The following is a 26433-nucleotide window of genomic DNA, read 5'->3' on the forward strand; positions in this document are numbered from 1 at the left end:
GTTACTCCTTGAAAGAACAAAACGATCCCGGATTGACTTAATAATGTGGAATAATTGGTGGTGTGAGAGACCCTAGTTATCGCTCTACATTTTGGCGCCGTTGCCGAGGAAGGGGTAATAGCCATTTGTCCTTTATAGAGTAGTGCGCAAATCTGCTAGGAGGGAGTTGGATTTTAAAAACGGAAGGTAAGAACCTGCGTACGGAGCATGTAAAAGCCCTGCTCCACCGTTCGCTCTCTTAGTAGAATTGCTGGTTAAATAGGATTTAGCAGTTTAATTGGAGTGCATGACTAAGCAGAAAAAGTTAGAGAAAGATCAAAAGCCTCCATCCAAAGCTAAGGGGCCGGTGACCCTTGGACGAACGACCTTCATAGACGAAATCTATAATAAAGCTGACTCTCAGCCATCAGTAGGTTATAAGAAAGTCAATTCTAAACAACCTACTAGTTCCCTTCAGGCCTCGGGATCACCATCTGAAGCCTTTGCTGAGGTGCACAGTCGAACAGAGGAGCAAGATTTTCAAGAAATTGAAAATTTGACTCCTGGACCATTGCACGAAGGGACCCAAAGTAACCTTTGTGAAGGAGAAGGAGAAACAGGGGGAATTGAGGAACCTAGATCTCCTATTGAATTAAACCAACCTTTAAATAGCCCGGACAAGGGAAGCGCTGTAAAAATCCTTGTTGAAGGAATTCATTCACCGCAGACAGTTGGGGCCATTATCATCCCTGATCAAGGGAGTGGTGTCAAGACAATCCCTGTTAAGACTACCCCTCCTCAACCAAGGAACACTCTCTTGGAAATTCCTGAAGATTACTGGCATATATTCGATCCCATGGCGCAGAATCAGCCAAACACCCAGACCTTTACATTGCAATATCCGATAGTAGATTCTGCAGCAAATGCGCCCATGAAAGCCATCCCTCTCCAGCATATTCCCACATTTCATGGCCTTACATCAGAAGATCTGGACGCATTCTTGTTCGAATTTGATGTATTATGTAGAGGATACGATTACACCACCGATCCCCAGAAACTGAAATTGTTCCCCTCTACATTAAAAGGGGTTGCGTTAAGATGGTTTATGGGCTTAGGTGGTGGGGTTATTAACAATTGGGATCAAATGAAAGAAGCCTTTTTAAAGAAATATCAAGATTACTATAGGTCGAGAGAACTAAAAGATGAAATCTTTCAAATGTCAGCCAGACCAAACGAAACCTTACAAGAATATGTGGAACGTTTCCAATATAACTTGCAAAGATCCCCTTATGCATCGCTACCTCTGCCTGAAAACGTGTTGAAAACTGCATTAATTAGAGGTATGAAAGAGCAATGGATCGAAACGTTAAACATTATGGGGAAAGGAGACATTTATCAGGAAAATTTTGCTGATATCATTGATCTGTGTATCAGGAGCTCAAGAGGCAGCACGAGGATAAAACCAGCGGAATATGATCGCTTCCCCAGAGATAACAGAACATTAACAGAGGGAGTAACACGGGTGGAACTTGGAAATTTGCTAGAAAATTTTAAAACTGATATCCTGGGAACATTAACTACACAACTTGACATTGTGCAGGCTAAACAGAAGCAAGCCGAGGCGGAGCAGAATCTAGCAGTTTTTTGCCCACAATGCAGGAAGAAACACAGCCACAAGGAATGCCCGCTGGATACAGTCCAAATATGTGCTATCTTCACCAAGGACCACCTGACCGAAATCTGCCCTTCACTTCCTGGTTTGAAGGTAGTATACAAAGAAGCAGAAGAGGAGCCAGAACAAGCATATTTCATTAACCAGCGTCGTCAATGGCAGCCTAGGCAATCAGGTATGTTTTCAGACCCCTCCTCTTCTTTTCAACCCCCACAGTTCAATACTCAGCAACAGAACATGTGGCAAAACCAGTCTCAACCCCCGTTTTCAAATTGGTCACCTCAAATGTTTCCTACTCCGAACCCTTGGATGTCCCAATTTGGTTGGCCAAACTGCCCTTATCCTCCACCATATTGGTAGAATAGTTCCTATCCTCCGCAGTGGACCCCTTCCACTTCGCAAAGCTCATCCTGGCAGACAAGCTGGCCAAGATCGACATATCAGCCAACAAGATCAATCCCACTCCCTCAACCAACTCTGCCAGCTTTACAACAAAATCCCCAGTCTAATCTGAGACCGCAACTCCCAGCCCAACCCAATCCCAATCCTAATAATAGGCCAGTCCAATCCATCCAAATCATAGACACATCAGAGATTGAGTCTGACCTAAGGGAGTGCAACGATCTTCACTTAAGATCTGGACGAATAATAGAAACAGAGGGAGACAAAACAATTTGCGTTGAAGATCAGTTACCAATAGAACAACCCCCACAACAGAAGGATGAAAACAAAGAGCAAAACAATAAACAAGCAAGTACATCCTCTCCTCCTTTCCTAGAACGATTAGTCATATCTCGACCTATACAACCTCCAGACTTCGACATTTTGGGAGAATTACAAAATTTGTATATAAAGATTCCATTCCTCCAAGCCATACAATATATTCCTATATATGCAAAAACCATAAAAGAATTATGCATCAAAAAATCAAGGAGGAATACAAATACTAACCCTAGAGTCCAAGTAGTTGGTACTTTATCCGACCTATTATCAGGAAAAGAGACACCTATCAAATATGAAGATCCCGGGAACCCAATTGTAACTGTTCAAATCTATGGCCAAACCCTGACTAACGCTCTAGTTGACCTGGGAGCTGCAATCAACATTTTGACAACCTCCACCTGCCAAAAGCTTGGCATCACGTCAGTAGAACCTACCTCTACTCTGTTAGAATTGGCAGATCGATCTGTAGTTCGACCAGAAGGTACTCTGAATGATGTCATGGTTTCCATAGATTCCTGGGAGTATCCCACAGATTTCCTGGTAATTAATCCTAAAACCCGACTAGATGGACATCCGTTAATCCTAGGCAGACCCTGGCTTGCTACTGTCGATGCCTACATTGGCTGTCGGCAAGGACACATGACTATAGCTAAAGGACCAGATGTTAAAAATTTAATTTTATATCCTTCAACACAGCCAAGCCTGCCAATGATTAAAACTAACTCTTATCCTGTGTCATATCTTGCTAACAACATCAGATCTCCATTAACTATACAGAAGGCTTTAGACTTTAAAGATCAAACAGAAGACGACGCCATTAACAATTTTATTAGTCAAACTGACGCTAGAACACATATGCAGTGTTTTATGATAGAAGCAGCATTTGACAGTGAGCTAGAAGAAGATCCCTTAAAAGATCCACATGACCAGACAATACCAGTAACTGTTGTTGCCAATAGTAACGTAGTGGAAATTGAAACTGGTAAAACTTTGAATATTAACACCAACCTTACATCAGATCAAGAAATAAAGCTTGTTAATCTGTTACAAAAATACAAGGATGCATTTGCGTGGGATTATCCTGACATGAAGGGGATTGATCCTCAATTATGCACCCATCACATCTATATAGAGAAAGATGCAAGACCTGTCCGTCAGCCACAAATAAGACTCAACCCTCACCTGAAAGAGATAGTAAAAGACGAACTTCAGAAGCTCTTAGATGTTAACTTTATTTACCCTATCTCTGACAGTAAATGGGTCTCTCCCCTTGTGGTGGTACCCAAGAAAAATGGAAAATGGAGGATTTGCGTGGATTACAGGGAGTTAAACAAGGCTACACAGAAAGATCACTTTCCCCTCCCATTTATAGACCAAGTGTTGGACACGTTAGCAGGGAAGAAATTTTTCTCCTTCCTGGACGGCTTCAGTGGATATAACCAAATCCAAATTTCCCCTGAAGACTAGGATAAAACTACCTTTACGTGCCCCTGGGGAACGTTTGCCTATCGAGTATTACCCTTCGGCCTATGTAACGCCCCTGCTACATTTCAAAGGGCTATTCTCAGTATTTTTGCAGATATAATAAACGATGGACTTGAGGTGTATATGGACGACTTCACACCGTATGGGGATGAATTTGATCCAGCTCTGGATACCCTGGAAAAAGTTCTACAATGCTGCATTGCTACCAGACTCTGCCTGAGCCACGAGAAGTGCTACATGATGATGACGGAAGGGCTCATTCTAGGGCACTACATTTCAGCAGCTGGCATCCAGGTAGACCCTGCTAAAATTCAGATTCTTTTGCTCATCCCTACCCCCACTACTCAAACAGAGGTACGTAGTTTCCTTGGATTTTCTGGATATTACAGACAATTTATAGAACATTATTCACGAATTGCAGCACCTCTATATGCCTTAAATGGTAATGTTGATTTCCTGTGGACAGAGAAATGTGACCAGGCTTTTAAAGAATTGAAAAAGTTGTTGTCAATAGCTCCAGTCCTTCGAGGACCAAACTGGAATTTGCCATTCCAGATCTCATCGGATGCCTCGGATACAGCAATCGATGCAGTCCTAGGACAAGAAGAGGATAAGAAGCCATACGCTATTTACTATATTAGCAAAAATTGATCCTCTGCCGAACTCAATTATACTGTTACTGAAAAGGAATTCCTGGATGTAATTCATGCTGTTAATAAATTTAGGCATTATATTACAGGTTATCCTGTTGTGTTATATACAGATCATTCTGCTATCAAATATCTAGCAAACAAACCTGTCACGAATGCTAGAGTAACTCGATGGTTGATCCTGTTGCAGGAGTTCGACATCACAATTAAGGATCGACCCAGCAAGGAGAACCCTGTAGCCGACTTCCTCTCAAGAATACCCAAATCAATCGAAACAACAGCCGTGGAAGATCAATTCCCTGATGAACATCTGTTTGCCATTGCCATTCGAACACCCTGGTATGCTGACGTCGCCAATTACCTTGCAGTGGGTAAGTTACCAAAACACCTAACCCCTCAGGAACGAAAGCAAATTGTTCAAAAAAGCACTCGATTTTCGTGGATTGGAGACCATTTATTCCATACAGGGGCAGACATGCAAATCAGGAGGTGTATTCGAGAGGATGAGATCCTAGACATCTTAAAGGCTTGTCATAATGGACCATGCGGGGGGCACTTTGCCGACAAGAGAACAACGCATAAAATACTACAGGCAGGATACTATTGGCCTACAGTTTTTAAGGACGCGAAAAAGTTTGTACAAGCCTGTGACAGCTGCCAGCGAGCAGGAAAACCTGGTCAAGATGATGAAATGCCTCTGAGACCACAAGTGGTTATTGAGCCATTTGAACGATGGGCTCTCGATTTCGTCGGGCCCATTAATCCACCATCAAACCAGAGGACATACATCCTGGTAACAACAGACTATGTTACTAAATGGGTTGAGGCTGAATCATTAGCTAGGGCTACAGAAGATTCGGTAATACAATTTTTGTTCCATTTGTTTCTACGTTATGGACTTCCGAGAGAAGTAATTACAGATGGTGGACCACAATTTGTTGGAAATAAACTAGCTGCAACATTTAACAACTATCATATCCAACATAAGATTACTACCCCCTACCATCCGCAGGCAAATGGACAAGTAGAAAACAGTAACAAGATAATTGAATCAATCTTAACAAAGACTATCGCATCACACAGGCGTGATTGGGCTGCTCGGCTACCTGAAGCACTGTGGGCTTATAGAACCACATGGAGAAGTACGACAGGCTATTCGCCTTATCAATTGGTGTTTGGGAAACAACCAATCTTTCCTATCGAATTTGAGATCCAAACACTACGAACTGCACAAGAGGTCGACCTAGATCTGAATGAGGCACAGATCAATCGACTACGACAAATCAACGAATTGGATGAGATTAGGCTCTCTGCATTGCAAAACACAGCATTAATCCAACAGCAGCGAGCTAAGTGGCATGATGCACTTATAAAGAATAAAGTCTTCCATGAAGGAGACTGGGCTCTGTTATACGATTCTCGGTTCCAGGATTTCCTGGGGAAACTCCAGACTCGCTGGCTAGGACCATATGAGATCCAGAAGGTGCACGACAATGGGACCCTCACTCTGATCACAATTGACAGTTCTGGACATACGTTCAAAGTAAATGGCCACCGAGTTCGTCTCTATCGAAGACCTCTTACTCGGGAATCCTTTTGTCAACAGCTACAGCAAGATACTGATTTGGAGATCTTAGGAGAGGAAGTGAAATCTTCCTCACCTATAACTTAAGCAACTTGTTTTTCATAATTTGTACATAACATCCTGTACATATGTTCTTTTCATCTTTGTTTGTAGTATTTTGGTTACCTTATTTTGCACAGCACTGGTTTGATTTTGTTGTTCCTTTTCAAAAGGAACAACACTCGTGTGATTCTGCTGTTCCTTTTCAAAAGGAACAACACTTTTGGTGTTTTGCTGTTCCTTTGCAAAAAGGAACAGCACTTTTTGCTTTGTCGTTCCTTTGCAAAAAGGAACAGCACTTTTTGCTTTGTTGTTCCTTTGCGAAAAGGAACAACACTTTTTGCTTTGCCGTTCCTTTGCAAAAAGGAACATCACTTTTTTCTTTGTTGTTCCTTTGCGAAAAGGAACAACACTTTTTGCTTTTCCGTTCCTTTGCAAAAAGGAACAACACTTTTTGCTTTGTTGTTCCTTTGCGAAAAGGAACAACACTTTTGCGTTTTGGAATTTTTGTTGTTCCTTTGCGAAAAGGAACAACACGTTTGTGTTTTGGAATTTTTGCTGTTCCTTTGCGGAAAGGAACATCACTTTTTTGGCTTTGCTGTTCCTTTGCGAAAAGGAACAACACTTTTTGTTTTGCTGTTCCTTTGCGAAAAGGAACAGCACGTGTGGATTTTTGCTGTTCCTTTGCGAAAAGGAACAGCACGTGTGGATTTTTGATGTTCCCTTGCGAAAAGGAACAACACGTGTGGATTTTTGTTGTTCCTTTGCGAAAAGGAACAACACTCTTTGTGCTTTGCTGTTCCTTTGTGAAAAGGAACAACACTCGCATATTTCTTTTTCCAAGATGCAGAATTTGGTTAATTCCGCTATTTCTTTTCCACAAGATAAGTCATTCACATGCTTCACTCAGAGAAGACACCATCAGAACCTTTCTGCTCCTATTTGGACGTTTTGCGATTATGCTCTCCTAAATCCTTTAGATATAGCAATGAAATTATGCAATGAACATAAAGCATGATATACCGAAACCAGCATATCATAAATCGCTACTATTTTAACAGTCAGTATATATAAGAAAACAAGAGGAGGAACATTAAACTTCATCTCCACTGTCATTATATTATTCCCGAACCATGGTTTGGTAATTTTTATCATGTCGATCTCCCTAAAAACTTTCTTGATCATTAATGAGGAATATGAGCAAACGATTTATATCTGTCTGTTGGGATTGTAAGACTTCTTCCACCATTCCCCGCTCTTAAGGAGTGCGGAACCACCCTTATGTGTAATTGAACAAAGAAAAAGAGAAGTGTGATGCAAAAGAAGAATAAAAGAAAAAATAAAAACAAGATATGAAATCGTCAAATGCAGGATAGGGGGTCTCATTCAGAGCCAGCCTACCATGATCATAAGGATGGAAGCGAAGTGGCATTCCCATTACGGCCACCACACCAGGGATATGGTCCAAAGGTAAAATAACAAGCAAACCTTGGAACAGGAGGTCTCATCACGAGCCAGCCTGACCACGTTTCGTGCCTACCTTGTGAATGGCATTATGGTTATTTGGTCACCAAGCCAGCATAATGGCCTGCATTTTGGCAAAGCACTCTTCAGTAGATACACAAAGGATAATGGTTCCGGAGGGTGAGATAAACAACTTTGCCAAGGTTATGAACACCTGTTGGCAGCAGAGCTCTGTTAATGGCATTGGAGTCGTAATATTTACACCAACAGGTATGATATTAAGTCTGTTTGTCTTTTATATCCTTTGCATATATCATATGTCACACCCTGATATAATTATCGCATGAACATTATCACCAATCATGGCAACGGAATTGACAATGACTACTGGAGACTTGGTACAGTTGACAGACGTCCAACCCCTCGGTTCCTCATTATATCACACTGGCTTATCTTAAAAGCGATCCACTTTTCTGCCTCGGTTTCGGTACTTCATTGTCCTTTTACAACATGGCATAATTTCTACCTGCTGTACTTTATGATTTGACTCCCGACTGGCTGCTGCTCCTCTCTTTGATGGCTGGGGGCAGCCTATCAGATCGCGGGGGGGAGGTAACCTCATTACTCCAATGGTTACGTGGCTGCACACCATTCGGGCAAAATAATGACACGATTTAACGGTATGATGATCTCATTCTACGGACTGCCATCCACAATATTTCTCTTTGCTGCATGCTCTGCAAAAATCCTTCCTAAAATTAGCATCGAGTATCCTCTCTGCTCGGTAAATACTGCGAACAGTTGTTGTTTCATTCCCGAGTTTATTTCTGAGAGTAAGCTATGGGCGGGAAGACAATCCGAAGTGAACCACACAAGCTCACCGCGTCCGCTGCTGCCCGCGAAATTCTGGAAAATGCAGGATGGTTGAATTACTTCAACCGCCTGCAAGAATCGAATGAGGCTGTAGCGTTGGAATTCCTGCAAAATTTGCAGGAAAACCACTCTATAGTCGGAGGAAAGCGGATAGAAGTTACGGAGGACATTATTGCAGAAACCTCAGGACTACCAGCTGTTGGACCCAGATGGGATCTGAAGAAGGAAAGACTGCAGAAAGTAATGGAAATTTTCCAAAGGGAAGGCCAAAGTCTGACAGTCAAAGGGAAAGGAGTTCTGCCGACAACACTGGGGGAACCCTGGACCGAGCTGGCGAAGATAGTGCAGAGCTATATCACCTGCGAAGGGAGAAAAGATGTGGTAAGGGCTCATCACTTAAAACTTCTAGTTGTTTTAAAGGGAAAATGTTCTGTAAATCTCCCTGCCCTTTTAAATTCGTTATTACATGATGCGGCCCGAAGCCTGAAGAAGGCTCAGCACACAGATACGGTTGTGAGCCACCACGGACTGATTCGGCTAATAATAAGCCACAGTCTTACCCAACAGCAAAGCACCTGGGAGGAATTGGTCGAAACAGTTAAAGAGGGACTGGCTGTACCACCCCCAAAATCTGAACGAACCTCCAGCACACTGGAACGTTCAGAAAAACGTAAGAAGTCGGCGGCAGAAAAGCATGCTGTTTCGAAACGGAAGCGACCCTCCGATACGCCGGAACGACCAGAGGAACCTAGAGAACCTGTTGGCACTCCCAACCTGCCTGAAAGACCCAGGAAGTCAGCTCAATTGGTTCGAATACAGGGAAGGTTGGAAAAGATTCAGAAAACTGCGGCCCAACCAATTGAAATCGAGGACGAACCTTCGGAAGTGGAAGGTGAATTACCCGAAGGAAATGCTGAGCAATCAGAGGCTGGAACTAACCAGCCAGAAGGAGGAATTGAAGAAGAAAACGCACAATCTATGGGTAGCCCGTTGCAAGACCCTCCAGGAGAAGAGGAATTGGCAGTAGTTCTGGCCAATATGGGAGGATACGGCCAAGCCTCCAGTACAGGAGGCGTCCTTGATGGCCCCGCAGAAGAAGAATTACCCGAGGAAAGGCATGCAGAAGAGGCAGGGGAAGAAAACCTGCCTGGCTATGGCAATGAAGCAGAAGACATCAATTCGGGACAATCTGTCCCCAGGGCGCCGGAAGATGTTCCAGGAGAGGAAGAAGAAGTAAGATTGAAGGCCAAACCCTCTGCCGAGGTAAGGGAAATTGAAAAATTGAGGAAGAAGCACCAGAGGATGCTGGGCACGATAGCCAGACTTCGGCAACAAATTAGAATGTTGAAAGCCAGTCTGAGAATACAAAAAACTGCAAGGAAAAGGAAAAGGACCACGACAGCAAGAACCCCGAGGGTTAGAGTTTGTTTTGATGGACGAAACCCCATCAGGAGACCTACTGTCAAGGAACAGTCTGCTGTTCCAAATGATAATGAGGAACAGGGTGCTGTTCCAATAGAAATTGTTGTTCATCTGGCCCGGAGGAACGAATGGACATTCCAATGGAACAGCAAGAGGCTCCGGTGGTAGGAAGACCGAAGCAACCCTTTGTTCGCATTAAAAAGGAAACGGATAGCAAAGAGGTTCAAACAGAAGCACCCCCCTCGGGTGTAATTCGGGTCCAAAATTCCAAACAACGTAATAAGAAGGTCCAGGTTAAACTTCCAGCTTCTACGGCTGTGTGGAAGAAAGACCCGAAAACCAGAACCTTGCATAAAATGATGAAGGAAGCCCAGCAGGAGGCCGAGCAGTTGCGAGAACAGACGGTCCCCAAGGAAAGATACGAAGAGCTCCAACAGCAACTTCAAAACATCAGTCAGTCTGAGAGCCAGGCCTTTGAAGGATGTCAGAAGGAGTAGGAAAAGGTTGCTAAGGTAACTCGTCGACTAGATAGTGTTGTTAAGAAGATGGACACCTTGTGTTCCTTGTATACTGATGTTTTGACTTGTAGAGCCCCTGCTAAAAATTATGCTTTGTTTTTGCTTGAACGTTATTTGAGATTAAAAATAAAAGCTGTTAGGGCGGGAGCACCTATCCATATCAACACTGTTAATGATTTTATAGACTACTGCAAGCACTATGGAGTTAAAGTTCAAAGGTTGTTATGTGAATTTTACCTGCACAATCTTGTCTTAGACCAGGAAACTGATTTGAATCCTGGCCCTTTCGTTGGCGATATACAATTTCAAGCCTTTATCTCATTTGGGGTGAATCAGTTAAAATGGCTTAAAGCTTACAACATCTTCCAGAGGCAAGAAAATAGTTTAGACCTATGGGTACGAGCTGAACCTAGGGACCCAGCAGCATTATGGAGAGAGCATAGGAGTATGATGAGGATCCCAGGTGTCATGAAGATATTAGGTCCCATGCATGGAGACTTGATCCGAAATGGTCTGGAGTATTTCCTGACTATTAAAGACCATGCCCTCCATGCTGCAAAGTTTCGCTACCGAACCTCTAACCCAAACATCCAGCTCAGGGAACCCTTTAACTTTGAGAATTTTGAATTGGCTGTCAGTCGATTGAGTCTCTATGGGGAACAGATTCTGCGAGCAGGACCATTCTGGTTGGGGTATCGGTTTCGCAGCCCAATTATTTGGTATCCTGCACCTGGATATCAGGCCCTATATGAGATGCCTGCAGATCAATTAGATTAGTTATTTGACCATCTAGTTGCTAATCATGGTTGTCGACCTCTTCGTGAGATCCCTTCTCCGGCCTACTCTCTCACAGCCTTGCATGTCAATTACAACGTTTTCATGAGGACATGAAATAGGGTAAGCAGGGGGGTGTGTGGAGCACCTGGAAGGTATGCTTTTTGACAAGCAATCTAGTGGTTTTTCAATACTATTTCTAACCTTTTTTGCATTATGAGTCTAAAAAAATATAAGGGTTTTGATAAATTGTGTGAAAACGGACAAACGAAGCTCAATCACTAATAATTGATGTTTTCTATGCAGAAGGACGCGGAAATAGGGAATTATCGAGTAAAAACAAGAAGCGAAAGGAAAGTAACTGTTGTCCCGTCGACAGGGAACCAGATGCGGACAAGATCAAGTAAAATTAGAGCCGAATAATCCAGGAAAAGAACGCAGGATACCGAGACGGAGAACGGAAGAAGGAAAGAGGAGAACTGAACGAATCCCTCAGGATCTTCGATCCTCGCTGCTTTAAGCTTATCTTTTGTATCTAGACATCTCCGTCATTTCTGTTAGATAAAGGTACCACGCCATCGAGCGTGGGCGACGACTGTTGTTATAATTATAAACTCAGAACAACTTTGATCATTAAGTTTTGTAAGATATGATTTTGTATACTTTTGTTAATGCAATCAATATAAAGGACTTGGTGTTCACTTTGTTTCTGCATCTGAGGTAACTTTAAGCAGTGTACCATTGGTAGCCAAGGGCCCAGCTCCGACGGTCACTTGCTGTTGTATCATACAGTGATTTGTGTGGTTTGCTTATTTCTCTTGTTTCAGTAATCCGATATATCTTTTACATGATAGACTATGCTTCTTAATTTAAATCTGAATCTGAATAAGTTCTTTAATCCACGTCTCTGTATTACACAAAGTGAATCTATTCGAATTGCATCCATTTCTACAACAAGATATTGGTATGAATGTTATTATTATTGGATTCATATAAAATAAGTATTTGTGAGGCTTGAAGATAATATCACTTTGTTCAGAAACATAGTCACATCATACATTACTCTCGGATCGCTACAGTAGTATAGAACGCGTACATACATTTGGGTTTGCTGTTCCATTTGAGTTTGCTGTTCCATTTGAGTTTGTTGTTCCATTTGAGTTTGCTGTTCCATTTGAGTTGTTGTTCCATTTGAGTTTGTTGTTCCATTTGAGTTGTTGTTCCAATTTATATGATTGACGTTTCCTGTTTATGATAGTTTGTTGTTCCATTTCATTACTGCTGTTCCATTTCATTACCGTTGTTCCATTTGATTATTGCTGTTCCATTTTAGAATTGTTGTTCCATTTTACTTTCGCTAATCTGCCTTTATTGCTTTCACGTGATAGCAGGCCTAAGGCTGTCGTGAGCCCAGCAAGACACTGCCTAGCTCCTAGACCTATAAGTCCATGCTTTGGTTTTCTTTCTTTATCAATTTCTAAAGGGAAGGGTTATTGGTTCCATACCCTTGACTGATCATCTGCCTTGTGTGATTTCATCTTCTGAATTGGTTTAGCTACAGCTTAGTGTTTGTTTCCTTTCAAGTCATTAGAACGCTATACTACCGAGCATTACTTGGACAGAACAGCCTCGGATTGAGTTACTCCTTGAAAGAACAAAACGATCCCGGATTGACTTAATAATGTGGAATAATTGGTGGTGTGAGAGACCCTAGTTATCGCTCTACAACCAAAATTTCTGCAAAAATAGCTGATTTTAAATCAGCGATATCTCCCTCATCCGGACTTCGATTCGACCGATTATTGTTTTGAAATCGGGTATTTTTTCACATAGAATCCAGATCTGCAATTATATGTTTCAGATCTTGTACCGGGACGTCTATATCTGCACCGCAAAATCGCTGCCCTGAAAATTGTCTACAACCCCATTGATTTTTAGATCAGTGATATCTCCTTCATCCAGACTCTGATTGAACCGATTTTTTTTAAATTGGTTATTTTTTTCACAAATAATCCAGATCTGCAATTAGATTTAGCAGATCTTGCACCAAAACATACAGATCTGATCTGCAAACTCGCCGACCCTGAAATCCTGCAAAAATAAAAAAAATTCTCCACTTTTGTGCCCAAGAAAGTGCTCTAATACCACTTGTTATAGACCTGATCCAAGAATATTATAGATCTGATATGAAAATATAAGACAATGCAAATAAACCCAGAAATAATATGAAATTATTCTTTATTGATCAAACCCTTAAGGTAGGGCAACACCATACATTCACTCCTTAAGGAAGGAGAACACTCCACAAGCCATATGCTTGTCCATACAATAATCCTTGACTCTCTCTCCATGTGGAGTCTCTAGCCTCTATATAGGCCTCATACATACAATACCATGGATCATTACCATGGTTCCCTCATACCATCAAATTAATACCATTGGCCCATTACATTATTATTAACTACTTGTGGTCCCTTACATGATATGGGTTAACCACCTTATTTATTACTATGGCCCATCCTATTACCTTGGGTACCTCCCTTGGTACCCAGATTATCCCCCCTAGGTATATAACATTGTAAAGGGCCATGATCCCTAGTACAGGAGCTCTAGCATGTTCTATTATAGTTTGTAATATAACAAAGAATATTTTGAAAAAGTTAAAAATTGTCATGTGCATTAGTTGATTCATTGATGTGTGCAGATTTCGTTGTCCAAAGTAGATGTGTTTTGGCACTTGAGTGTGTTTGCATCAAATATTCTAAGATCAAACCCATATTCTCACATGGTGTGGAAATTCAACATATGCATTGTTCACCTAAGAACTACCTATAACTCATCGTAGGATACTCATGTCCAATCTTAACTCATCCCACTTAACAAGTTACCAAGACAACGCTCATCACAACCAATTGTGCCCATAAAACAACTAACACAATTTACATCTTGACATGCCATACCATCTAACATGTCTTAGAATGCCTTAGTCCCATGTGGCATGTGTTAGCATCCCCTACATTCCTTGGCATGATTTGACACTCCCTAGCACACCCTAGCACTTCCCGACACACATTGGTAGTTTAACCTACCTTGGCACTAACTAGCATATAACCTTGTAACTCCATCCTTAACACACCTAGAACTCATTGACACTCCCTATCACAAACTTTTATTCGTTCATTTCCATGAACTTTTACCTAGTTCTTCCTTTTGTTTCCCTGATACTGCCTATCATGCATTGGCACACCCTAGCACCTGGCACATCTTGGCATGTCACCCTAGCACTCTATCATTCCTTAGCACTACCTAGCATACCTTGTCACTCTCTCCTTAGCCACTTAGAGCTTGTTTACACTCCTAGTCACAAAATTTTGTTCATTCATTTCCATACATTTTGACCTATTTCTCCCTTATCTTTCCCTAGCACTCCTTAACACTCAGCATGTGTCATTACACCCTAGCACCTAGGACATATTGGAATGTCGCCCTAGCCTCTAGCATGCATTAACACTACCTAGCATACCTTGTCACTCCCTCCTTAACACACCTCGAACTCACTGACACTTCCAACCACAAACTCTTATTTATTCAATTCCATGAATTTTGATGTAGTGCTCCCTTGTGTTTCCTTGACACTCCCACCTGACACTTCCATGCATGCATTGGCACATATTGGTCACATACCATCCTAACACTCTAAAATTCCTTACCACTACCAAGCATGCCTTACCACTCCTCCTTATAAAACTTGGAACTCACTGAAACTCCCTGCCACACACTCTTATTCATTAATTTCCATGCATTATTGCCTAGTTCTCCCTTGTGTTTCCATAGCACTTCCTTAACACTCCTTGGCACACATTGGCACACCCTAGCACTTGGCACATCTTGACATGCTTTCCTAGCACTCTATCATGCCTTGGCACTACCTAAAATACATTTTCACTCCCTCCTTAGCACATCTAGAACTTGCTAACACTCCCTATCACAAACTCTTGTTCATTTCCATACAATTGAAACTAGTCCTCCCTTGTGTTTCCTTGACACTCCCTAGCATGCATTGGCACCACACCATAACACCTAGCACATCTAGCCATCTCCTAGCACTTGGAATGTCTTGGCATGCCTAACATACCTTAGAAATTTCTAGCATGTGTTATCACTTCCTGACATTCATTGCACACCTTGGCACTCCCTAGTTGTCATGCCCTCTTAGATAGCCTTACTTTTTTTACGGCCCGGGAACCCAACCAAGTCATTGAAAAAATAGTGGTGTCCCTAGCCCAAAGTCTCCCTTTGTCTAAAACTTCTTTGTCCATCCCCTTATCACAATTGTAGGCTTATCTATTGCAAGTCCTATTATAAAATTATCCTAAGACACTTCATCCTTGAGACACCTAGAATTCACTAAGACTCCCTGGAAAACACTCTTATTCATTCATTTCCATGCACTTTGACCTATTTCTCCCTTGTGATTCCTTGGAACTCCCCAACACTCCTCGACATGAATTGACATTGTCTGGAATGTGTTAGCACACCTTTTCATTCCTTGGCATGCCCTGACACTCCTTAGCTATCATGCCCTCATAACTACCCTTATTTTTTTTAACATTTGGGAACTAGCCAAGTCCTACCTCGACTACAACATCTTGACCAAGTTATAGTTACTACAATTATATTATGCCTTGTTCACCTAAGAATGGCCTATAACTCATCTTAGGCTACTCATGTCTAATCTTAACTCATCCCACTTAACAAGTTACCAAGGCAAGGCTCACGTCCAACCATGGCCATAAAACAACTAAGCAACATAGTCTACATCTTGACATTCCATAGCAACTGACATGTCTAACAATCCCTTGGCACTATGTGGAATGTGTTGGCATCCTCTGCATTCCTTGGCATGATTTAACACTCCCTAGCACATTGTACCACTCCTTGACATGTAATGGCACTCTTAGATGCCTTGGTATTGCCTAGAATATAACTTTGTCATTCCCTCCTTAGCACACTTGGAACTTGCTGACACTCCCTATCACACATGCTTATTCATTCATTTCCATGCATTTTGAACTAGTTATCCTTTGTGTTTTTGTCACGCTCCCTAACACTCCTTTACATGCATTAACACATGTTGGCATGTTTCCTTAGCACTCTAGCATTCCTTGGCACTACCTAACATACCATGTCACTCCCTCCTTAGCACACCTAGAAATCACTGACACTCCTTGTCACACACCTTATTCATTCATTTACATGCATTTGAAACTAGTGCTCCTTTGTGTTTCCATGGCACTCCATAACACTCCCTGACATGCATTAGGACACCCTAGCACCTATAACATATTGGCATGTTCAATTGACCTCTAACATGCCTTAACACTACCTAGCATTCCTTATCACTCCCTCCTTAGCACACCTATAACTCACAAAAACTTCCCATCACAAACTCTTTTTTTTTCATTTGCATGCATTATTTTCACCTATTGCTCCCTTATGTTTCCCTAGCACTCCTTAACACTTCATAGCACATGATTTTCATGGTTTTACCAGTAGGGTTTTAGCAGTGTTGTGGGTCCTACATCATTAAAATAATTGACTTTGGTTGGGCAGATTGATGGCAGTCAAAGTATAGTTAGAGGGTTGTTATGTGACTGTCAAAGAATATCCCTAAGTCTCGTACTTGTGAAGGACAACAAGAGTGGTATAAGGGTAGGTGTATTGGGCCTAAGGATGTGTAGACTTTGAAGGCCTAAAGTAGCAAGTAAATGGGCTAGCTAACTCGCTCTAGTTCACTGTATTGAATAAGATTGATTCAGTGAGAAGAAGGGTGTCCTCCATACCCCTAGACTTGACATCTTGGAGCAATAGTATTGCAAAAGTGGGCAAATCAAAAATATATTCACAAATGTAGTTGTGAACAGTTGATTGAAGACCCTAAGTGTTGCAGACCTTAAAGGACAAAGGAGGTAGCTAGAGGGAAGAGTGTGTTGAGCCAAGTTTAGTAACCTAAAGGCGTTGATCTCATTGATAGAGGTAGATTGAGGAGTTGCATAATTGGAGGCAAGAGGACTTGAAAAATGTGTTCAAGAGACATGGAATGAAAGGGTTGTGTGTTGCCACCATCAACAAGTAGGTCAAGTGTTGTCTTGTTAAGGATAGATTAGTTGTAAAAGGACTAGCACTAAACCCTGGTTGTATTCCTTGTATCATTGTGATTGTAAAGGGTCACGATCCCTGGTATGAGAGCTATAGCTTGTTGTATTATATTTTGTAATATAATGAAGAAGGGTTCAAAAAAATAAAAAATTCTCATGTGCACTAGTTGATTCCTTGATGTGTGTAGATTTTGTTTTGCATTAAAGTAGATGTGTTGTGGCACTTGAGTGTGTTTGCATCAAAGATTCTAAGACCAAACCCAGATTCTCATGTGTCATGGAAATTCAACATATGCTTTGTTCACCTAAGAACTACCTAGAAATCATCTTAGTATACACATGTCCAATGTCAACTCATCCCACTTAACAAGTTACCAAGACAAGGCTCACATCCAACCGTGGCAGTAAAACAACTAAGTAACATAGTTTACATCTTGACATGTTATATCACCTAGCACATCTTAGAATTCCTTGGCACTATGTAGCACGTGTTAGGATCCCTTGCATTCCTTGGAATTACCTAACATATAACCTTGTTACTCCCTCCTTAGCACACCTAAAACTCACTGACACTCCCTATCACACACTTATTCGTTCATTTCTATGCATTTTGAACTAGTTCTCCCTTATGTTTCCATGGCACTCCCTAACACTCCCTGGAATGCATTGGAACACCATGACACCTAACACATCTTGGCATGTTTCCCTAACCTCTAGCATACCTTATAACTTCCTAACATACCTTGTCACTCCCTCCTTAGCACACCCAGAACTCACTTACACTTCCTATCACAAACTCTTATTCATTAATTTCCATGCATTAATTTGACCTAGTTCTCCCTTGTCTTTCCCTTGCACTCCCTAACACTTCTTAGCACATGTTGGCACATCTTGGTGGCATGTTACCCTGACACTCTAGCATGCCTTAACACCGCCTAACATACCATGTCACTCCCTCCTTAGCCTACCTGGAACTTGCTAACACTCCCTATCACACACTCTTATTCATTCATTTCCATCCATTTTGACCTAGTGCTCACTTGAGTTTCCCTACAATTCACTAGCACTCCTTAACACAGATTGGCACGCCTCGACACTACCTACCATACCTTGTCACTCCCTAGTTAGCACACTTGGAATTCACTAACACTCCCTATCACAAACTCTTTTTCATTTATTTCCATGCAATTGAAACTAGTGCTCTCTTGTGTTTCCTTGACACTACCCAACACTCCCTAGCATGCGTTGGCACCACACCCTAGCACTTGGTTCATATTAACATGCCTTAACATTTGGGATGTCTTGGCATGCCCAACATGCCTTGAAATTGTCTAACACGTATTAGCATTTCTTGGAATTCCATGGCACACCTTGGCACTCCCTAGTTGTCATGCCCTTATAGATAGCCTTACCTTTTTCTTGATTTGGGAACCCAACCAAGTCATCGAAAAAAGAGTGTTGTGCCTAGCCAAAGTCTCCCTTTATTTGAAATTACTTTTGTCCAACCCTTTTTACAATCGTAGGCTTTCCTCCTACAAGTCCTATTCTAAAATTATCGTAGCACACTTCATCCTTGGGACACTTAGAATTCACTAACACTCCTTGGCACACACTCTTATTCGTTCATTTCCATGCATTTTTACCTAGTTCTCCCTTGTGATGCCCTGGCACTCCCCAACACTCCTTTATATGCATTGACATTGTCTAGAATTTGTTAGCACACCTTTTCATTCCTTTGCATGCCCTCACACTCCTTAGTTATCATGCCCTCACAACTACCCTTACTTTTTTTGCAACTTGGGAATCCAACCAAATCCTACCTTGACTACAACAACTTGACCAAGTTACAATTATTACAACTAGACTATTCGTTGTTCACCTAAGAACTTCTGATGATACTGATGTTGAATCTCAAATCATAAAAATTAACAAGTTATAAAGAAAAGGATCACATCCAATCGTGGTTGTAAAACAACTGCACAACATAGTTTACATCTTGATATGCCCTAACACCTGGCACGTATAACAATCCCTTGGCACTATGTGGCAAGTGTTAGCATCCCTTGCATTCCCTGGCATGCTTTGGCACTCCCTAGCACATCCTAGCACTCCCTAACACCTATCACACCTAGAAATCATTGACACTCCCCATCACACTCTTATTCATTCATTTCTATTCATTTGAAACTAGTGATCCCTTGTGTTTCCTTGCCACTTGGCTGTAACACACCCTAGAATGTGTTGGAACCAAACACTGCCACTTGACACATCTTGGCATGCCTTAGCACTTGGTATGTCTTGGGATGCCTAACATGCCTTGGAACTATTTATCATGTGATAGTACTTCCTATAATTCCTTGGAACAGCTTGGTACTCCCTAGTTGTCATGTCCTCATAGATAACCTTTTTTTGCAACTGGGGAACCCAACCAAGTCATTGGAAAAACTATGTTGTGCCCAACCCAAAGTATCCCTTTCTTTGCAACTTCTTTGTCCATGCCTTATCAAAACCATAGGATTTCCTCTTGCAAATCCTATTTTGAACTTCTCCTAACACACTTCATCCTTAGGACACCTAGAATTCGCTGACAGTCCTTGGCACACACTCTTATTCATTCATTTCCAAGAATTTTTATCTAGTTCTATCTTGTGTTCCCTTGGAACTCCCTAACACTCCTAAACATGCATTGACATTGTCTGGCATGTGTTAGCACAACTTTTCATTCCTTTTCATGCCCTCACACTCCTTAGATATCATGCCCTCACAACTACCCTTACTTTTTTTAAGACGTGGGAACCCAACTAACTCCTGCCTCAACTACAACATCTTGACCAAGTTACAGTTACTACAACTAGACTATGCCTTGTTCACCTAAGAACTGCCAATAAGTCATCTTAGTCTACTCATGTCCAGTCACAACCCATCCCAGTTAACAAGTTACCAAGTCAAGGTTCACGTCCAACCATTTCCATAAAATAACTAAGCAACATAGTTTACATCTTGACATTTCGTAGAACCTGGCACATCTAACAATCCCTTGGCACTATGTGGCACATGTTAGCATCCACTGCATTCCTTAGCATGCTTTGGCACTCCCTATCACACTCTAAGCACACCTTGACATGCCTTGACACTCTAGAATGCCTTGGCACTACCTAGCATATAATCTTGTTACTCCCTCCTTAACACAATTGGAACACACCAACACTCCCTATCACACACTCTTATCTATTCATTTCCATGTATTTTGAACTAGTTCTCCCTTGTGTTTCCATGGCACTCCCTAGCACTCCCTTGCACACATTGACACACCCTAGCACTTGGCACATCTTGGCATGTCGGCTTGACAATAATATTCCTTGGAAGTACCAAGCATACCTTGTCACTCCCTCTTTATCACACCTAGAATTCACAGACACTCCCTGTCACACACTCTTATTCATTCATTTCCATGCATTTGAAACCAATGCTCGCTTTTTTTCCCTAACACTCCTAAACACTCCTTGGCATGCATTGGTGCAGCGTGGCACCTAGAACATCTTGGCATGTTTCTCTAGCCTCTAGGATACCTTAGCACTTCCAAGTATACCTTTTCGCTCCCTCCTTAGCACACCCATAACTCACTAACACTTCTTGTCACAAACTCTTATTCATTCATTTCCATGCATTAATTTGACCTAGTGCTCCATTGTGTTTCCCTGGTAGTCCCTAACACTTCCTAGCACATGTTGGCACCTGGCACATCTTGGTCACATGTCACCCTGAAATCTAGCATGAATTAACACTGCCTAGCATACCATGTCACTTCCTCCTTAGCACACCTCGAACTTGCTGACACTCCTTGTCAAACTGCCCGCAAACTTATACAAACTGTATGCAAAATTCTCTACAAACAGGTATCTCTTTGAGTTTTTTTCAACAAAAGTGACATAGGTTGATTGGTTGGGAAGCTATAATGTCATCCAACTGGTCTCAGGTTTCATTCGCAATTTGTGGTGGAGGTTACATTGGTTTTTATTATATTTTGTTTTTTTAACTGTTGGGATGAAGCCCCCTTCTAAATCGACATGCCTGGTTGTATGGCCACATGTGACCAAGGGCGTGGGCCATGGGACACACACTCTCCCTAACCCTGCTCCTGGTCCTGTGGTTGACATATGGCATAGGTCTTGGGTGTGGAAGGGTCTTGTGCCTGACCCTATGGAAAACACTTAGGCACAAGTTAGTAATAATTTGGAAGGTTTTCAAGGCTTTCTTAATGCTTTTTCTATACTGCATGGAATTATTTTTATATGATATAGGTTGTATTGCACAAAAAAATATCACGCGATATGACAGAGGCCATAGAATTTCGAAGGGACATGTGATAGACCCTCATTGAATATCATGGGTTGGGAAATGTTTGTCCCATGGCATGTGTCACATTGTCATATCATTGAAAAGTTTGAGGAGGACATGTGGCATGGTCTAATTGGTTGTTGCACCCCTTGTAAACTTTGAGGTTAAGACATGGCACACTTTGGTTCGTTATTGCATCTCTATGGTCTTTGTAGATGTGATAAATATAAGGAAAGGTAATTGCCACAAAATAAAATAGTTTCATCATGCAATTAAGAAATAGAGAGAAAAATAAAGGAAGAGATAAGGGATAGAGGAAGAAAAGAGTAAGGAGGAAGAGGTGGGGGACATAGAAGACATAGGGAAAAGTAGGATGCATAAAAATAAAAATTGAGCAATGTGATATTGTATAGGATAACATTTTCCCTATGTGACATATTGCATAGATAAAATTTTCATGGGCATTGTGTCACATTGTTTAAAAGGCTTCGCATGATGAGAATATTGGTGAGAATGTGATAAAATTATGGAGGAGTAGCTTTATAATCCAATAAGAAGTTAAGAAAAGATAAATGTCTCAACAAGTGTGAACCCAAGGGTGAATCATACTAGTTATGACATAGCATAATACAAATGCCTGGTAAACTTGTTGTCACATCACCATTATGATCATTGATGTGGTTGAGAAAAATAGAACTTTAAGAAATATTTAGAAGGTCATATATTTCTACACATGACTCATAAGTAATCCATATTATAATGGTTGGAAAGTTCTTAATGAGAAAAACATGTATACAAGCTCAAAAGAGACACTATAATAGTACGCATAGAGGAAAAAAATCCATTAACTCACCTCCTTAATGCCACTTAGAGGGATAGGTACATGATAAGAGAATATTAATTATGCTATAATATTAAGAAAATAAAAAACCACTTAGTGGGATGGTTACATGAGAAGAGAATATGAATTTTCCTATCATATTAAGCAAATAACAAACCACTTAGAGGGATGGGTACATGATAAGAGAATATGAATATTCCTATCATATTAAGGAAAAACAAACCCAATAAGTTGTTAAGAAAAGATGAATGTCTCATCAAGTGTGAACCGAAGGGTGAATTATACTAGTTGTGACATGGCATAATATAGATGCATGGTGAACTTGTTGCCATATCACTAGTATGATTGCTAGTGTGGCTGAAACAAAGAGAACTTGAAGAATTTTTTATAAGGTCATATATTTTGACACATGAATCATAATTATGTAAGAATACAATGGTTGGAAATTTATTTTTGAGTAGAACTAATATACAAGTTCAAAAGAGACCCTATAATAGTACTTAAAGAAGAGAATTTTCATTAACTCACCTCTTTAATGCCACTTAGTGGGGTGGGTACTTGATAAGAGAAGATGAATTTCCCTGTCATATTAACCAAAGAACAACTCTTGGATTTAGTTCTCGAGGGTCACATCAATTTCTTTGTTGAAACTATTCCTTCAAATTAGGTTAGATACTAAGATCCTTCCACAATAATTAGATGTATGGATAGTAAGGGGACTAAAAACATCCAAAACGACATTTTAAATTTTTCTATAGTGAAATAATTTTTTCCTTGAGATTTTCAAAGTTTAATTTTGGAAGAGTCCCAAGATGGTTTGAATGGACTTAAATAAATTTCTCATGATATTATTGGATTCATGATATTATTAGTGTAACATCTAGATTGAGACTTAGACTTTTTTCATTAAAGATGATTTATTGAAATCTTTAAAAATAAATTGAACTAAATTATAAAAAGAGAAAAAATATATTTAAAAAAATCACTAAATATATTCTGCTAGGTCACATAATGGAGTGATTGCTAATTTGATTATTGAATGTGGGCCATTTAAGTGGATATTGTAAACTTTTTGACTCCTTTTCAAAAGGAGATATTTTATTATGTATCATATATCGACGACTTATATAATCTATTATGTCTAGAGTAATTGTATTTATTGTATAGAATATATTAGCTAGTTACATCCCCAGTTCCTTACTGCCCACAATTTTACACACTGAAAATACTCAATTCAAACCTGTTTCGAGGGTTTTCTTAAGGTAAGACTAGTCAGAGAATCAAAGATGGAAGGCTGAGCATTGTGGATCTGCTTCACAAAAATGGTTGGATGGATTTCTTCAAAGCTTCAGGTGGACCATAGTTTACTTTATCAGGAATTTTTTTCATATCTCTTGCCTATTTACATAGTTTTTATAATGTATATTCTCATTTCTCAATCCAGATCACATGCATCCATCAAAATTACCGCATATATCTACTTAATTCCTCTTAGATTCTGAATGTTTATCTCGAATAAACAGTATGTGGTGAATTCTGAAATGTTAAATCAAATTCATGTTATGTAATAAAACCCAATGCAATTTGAAAGAAAACCTCTGGATGTTTGGCAATTTTCTACCCTGCAAACCCTCACTTCATTACCATGTTGTCTTAACGAAATTATGAAATTCTATAGATTGACCATCAGAGCTCTCCTGGTAACATTACCCAATGAGATTTGAAATCAACCCTTTTGGATGTTTGGGGATTTTCTATCCTACTAACCCTTACTGCATTAGTTTTGGTGAATTCTGTGGAAATTATCAATAATATTTCAATTCCATTTCAATAAATTATGTAAATCTACAAATTGACCAGCAAGGTTTGGAATCGCTTGGAAAGAAAGACAAGCCTCGATCCAATGAACTTGACATTGACTTTGGCAAGCCAAATGGAATTCCTACTTTGCAAGATCAATTCAATAAGAAGTCAGAGGATACCCAACATCTCCATGGCCTTAAGAAATCCACTTCAAGTTCAATTGCCTCACAGCTTGAGGAAACAATCCAAGAGGCACTTGGGAGATTGTTGCCTAAGGTTTCTAACCCATTGCCGACCCTAGAAAATGATGACTAGATAGAACTTTTGGCTTCCCCTAATCCTACTAGCTGTGGAAGCAGTTTGAGAAACATTGACAATGCTGGAAATGAAAAGGCGTGAATCCTTCAGTATCATTAAGTTTACCAATGAACCATAAATCATTTATAGTAGTAACTCTTCCACTCAAGGGAGTGGATCTGATCCATTTATATCAGAAGGTTTAACAAAGGCTCAAGATGGGGTAGAAAACACAGACATAAATGGTTACAAAGGGCTTCATGAGAAATGAAAGTGTTGACTGACATGATGAAGCTTTCATTATTTCTGCAGTAGTGTTTCTCCTTCACATGTAAATATTAGCGTGAACTAAAGGATTGTTCTCCACTGACTCTTAGGTATTCTCAATCTAGAAACCCTTGTGTTCTGAGACAACTCACCATGGACACACTGTTGTGAATGCTTAGTAGGAGTCAAAAGCTAAAAGTGTTGGACATTTGGGCCAACAATTTCATGGGGCTAGATTCCACAGGGGTCTTTGGGTTGGATGCCATATTCTTTTCGACAACAAATTAATAACCATAATAACCTTGGGAAGTCGCTCTCTACCAAACCTTGTGGTCAGTTTGCCTTGAAGGCAACAGAATTCACTGGTCTCATTGTGCTGCATAATTTTCAGGTACATTTTTCTTCTAGCCTATTTTTCCTAATATGGTACTATTTGAGTTAAGAATAGAATATTAAATTAATTTATTTGGAATAAAACTATAGATCCAATGTGTATAAAGTGAACTTGTTGGTCTATAATATCGTGCTTTTGAGTTAAGAATAGAATATTAAATGAATTTATTTGGTATAACCTACCAGATTCAATTTGTAAAAAGTTCAATTGACCGACTCTATCAATTTAGGATTGGCAATGGTGATAGGTTGGAAAAGAGGTCGAAATTTATCATCTTATAAGATTAAGACTCTACCAATCGCATGTAGCAATCACTTTGTTTTACAAATTTCCACTTCATGTCATCCTCAGCCAGAGATTTGTCTGCTTTGTGATTGGTTTCATGTTGATGGTAGGAATCTATCTGCTCCCTTTTGATCCTGCCTCCATAGGACAGTATTAGTTGCTTATCATCTCCATCTTGGAAATACTTATCTTTCATGCCGATTGCAAGAAGCTATCCGCTCCCTCTCGATTTTGTCTCCATTGGAGAATATTAGCCAGATGTTAGCTCCATCTTTGAAAAGTTTCCAACATGTATTCCTGATCATGACCTATTTATCAAAGCACGAATTTTCTATCATACCCTTTCCTATGGTTTCTCTAAATTTGTCATAGTTATATAAATAGCTCAAAGGTTGTTATCTCATGCTAGGTCTTACATCAAGGATTACTCCTAGGGTTTCTATATTCTCATGTCATCTCTTAAATCCCCAAGCTAGTCTTCTTTTTAGGTCTTTGCCATCTAATTTCCAACAAGGGGTGTCTACTCTGGTGATCTCGATTGACTTTTCTTCCAACCCAGCTCTGATACCATGTTAATTTTTTTTTATGGTTGTATTGTTATTTTCTTTTATAATTACATTTATACACTTTTCATTATTTACATATTCATACACTTCATAACATCATTTGCAACATATGATAATATGTAGAAAGAACAATAATCTTAAAAAGTGCAACAGAAATAAAAGGAGAATCAGAAGAAAAAAACACACACATAGAAACACCAGGATTATTCGAAGACCAAGGAAAAACTCCAAAAGGGGGAAAACCTATAATTTTTCATCTTCTTCTATTAAATATCATTGAAATTTCAATATAAAGGTACA

The sequence above is a fragment of the Pinus tabuliformis genome, chromosome 9 (assembly GCF_031772625.1).
Source record: "Pinus tabuliformis cultivar Carrire ecotype Pingquan chromosome 9, CPIR1, whole genome shotgun sequence".
In the NCBI taxonomy this organism is placed as follows: domain Eukaryota; kingdom Viridiplantae; phylum Streptophyta; class Pinopsida; order Pinales; family Pinaceae; genus Pinus; species Pinus tabuliformis.